The sequence below is a fragment of the Adiantum capillus-veneris genome, chromosome 7 (genome assembly GCF_014529385.1).
Source record: "Adiantum capillus-veneris isolate H3 chromosome 7, ASM1452938v2, whole genome shotgun sequence".
NCBI classification, from domain to species: domain Eukaryota; kingdom Viridiplantae; phylum Streptophyta; class Polypodiopsida; order Polypodiales; family Pteridaceae; genus Adiantum; species Adiantum capillus-veneris.
Genome location: NC_140937.1, coordinates 57,286,607 through 57,289,122, shown reverse-complemented (window position 1 = coordinate 57,289,122; position 2,516 = coordinate 57,286,607).

Genomic DNA, 2,516 nt, shown 5'->3' with positions numbered 1-2,516 from the left:
ATGGACGTTATGGTTATGGTTATTGTTTTTTTTTTTCCGAGAAAAAGATCCTTCTATTAGTTAATGAAAACTGCCCATAGGGCTACATCCACCTCTGCAAGAGAGGGCTACAACAAGCATGATGGGGAGACTCTCCCAATGAAAAAACAGCATATATACAATGAGGCTAAATCAAGAGATGGGAGGAGGGAAGAGCCACACAGGTGGACAGTAGTGCCATCTGAGCACCCCCTGGACTATGGTGTAGAAAGGCCCAGGGCACCAGAGTCGAAGGAAAGCCTCGCAGCGCTCCCGCATGCGGTCGGAGCTACCATGTAGTCCCTCAAGTTGTCCTCTGAGAGTATGGATCAGCTCTAGCCAAAAGTCACGAACAATCTCTGCTGGTGGCATAGGGCGAGCCTCAAAGATGCAGAAACAGCGGGCTCGCCAGATGAACCAAAGTGTCAGGCCATTGATGAGCTCCCAACACTCCTCTCTCTCACTGCACCACTCCTATGGAGTAAGCTCTGTAGCAGGCTGAAGTGTAGGTCGCCCCCCCTGCATCACTATCATCCTGCTGGTGGAAGATAGCTCAAACTGAAGTGCCGGGCCCGTGAGTGTGGACCAGGCTGCTGCCCCCCAAGTGTACTGTCGAGCCGTGGAGAGAGCAGGCATCAGCCGAAGAACTCGTAGCCACACTTGCTGGGCCGAGGGACAGTCCCAAAGACAATGACGCTGACTCTCCACCAACTGGTCACAGGCTGCACATGCGGCCGAGAGACCACTATGCACAAGCCAACTCCCTACTGCTGTGGCTATGTGTGCAACCAGCCACTCAAACAGAGTGACGCGCCTCGGCTGTCTGGAGTCCCACAGCCTCTGCCAAAAGGCTACCAAGAACTCGACTGTGAGGCCCTCCTCCTGCCAATGACATGCTGCAGCGGGGCGGGCCTCTCTCTGTGCTGCAAGTATATGACGTCCAAGCCGAACAGTGTACTGAAAGAAGGGGACTCCTGGGCGGTCTGCAGAAGAGAAGGGGTCCCTCCATAGCCACTCACCAGGATCCCACTATACTCGTGCCAGTGGACAACACTCCCAAGCCCATAGCCTCCAGTGTCCAGTCTCAAGAGCTGCTGGGTCAGGGTCTATGACGCAAGTCCTCCCACAGATGCCCACAACTCGGATCCTCTGGAAACAGCACTCTGCTACCTGCGGAGCCTCTACTACAACTCACTGTAGTCGTCCCCCACCCTGAAGCTCGAAGAACAGGGATGGGACAGTCTCTGAGCAAGCCCTGACTGACATGAGAACCTCCAGTCGTGTGAAGGCTCCCATCCACCGGGGTGCTACTGGCTCGAGAGGCGTGAGCCACTCAGCTGGAACTGACTCTAAGATGTCCTAACACATGCTCTGCACCCCTCTCGTGCCCTGTAGCTGGAAACCCTGCACCTCCTCTGACAAACCTGTGAACTCTAGCCAGTCACCTAGAGAGAGCGTTGGACCTGCTGCCATGGGACCCCAAGAAACATGAGGCCGACTCCCAACCAAGTGGCCTCTCTGAGTGCTAACCATGGGGTTCCAGACGAGGGGCTGTCGTAGGCACTCCTCCGTGCACGTCGGTTGTCTCTGCTCTAGGCCACGCCGTAAGAGCTCCCAAGATCGAAGCAAACTCACAGCGAAGCGGTCCTCCAGTCTCCTTCTCAAACCAACTCGACACAACTCTGTAAAGATCCATCTGGTCGAAGGTTGCCAAGGGCCTCCTGACTGAGGCACCCTGGCACGAAGCCTCTGTAGCAAGAACTCCTTCCAAGGCTCCTCGCCTAGAAGAAGTCCTCTGACGACGAACTTCCCAAGAAGGGCTCTGCTCTGCTGTGCTGGATCAATGATCCCAAGCCCTCCCTGAGAACAAGGAAGTGTGATGACCGACCAAGCCACCTTGGCTCGGGAAATCTGAGTGTCACGACCTGACCAAAGGAAGTTCCTGATCAGCCTCTCTACCTGGCTTATACAAGAACTCGAGAAGATCCAGCAAGAAGTGATGTACCACGTAGTCGCCAACAACACCTGGTTGGCAACTACTACTCTACCAGCCAGCGAAAGTCGTGCTGAGCTCCAATGTAACAGCTTTCTCCTGATGGACAGGAGAAGAGGAGCAATCTGCTACTCGGGGGACAAGTCCAAACCAACATGACAACCCAAGTACCGAACTGCAGTCCCTGGGGGAATCCACCTGAAACCCTCTCCTGGCATCCAATCTGGCACAGGAGCACTGCCAACCACGAAAGCCACTGTCTTTCTCCAGTTGATCAGTGCGCCCGATGCACAACAGAAGGTCTCCAAAGCCTGCTTACATCTGTGTAGATTGGCCTCCTGGCCCTCTAAGTACAAGGCTGAGTCGTCGGTAAAATCAGCGTCTAGAAGCTCATCTCCCCGAATGGGGAATGCTAAGCCCCTCATACCAACCTGCTATGACACCAAAAATCTACTCATCGCCTCCGCATAGAACAGAAAGAGAAAGGGGGCAAGAGGACAACCCT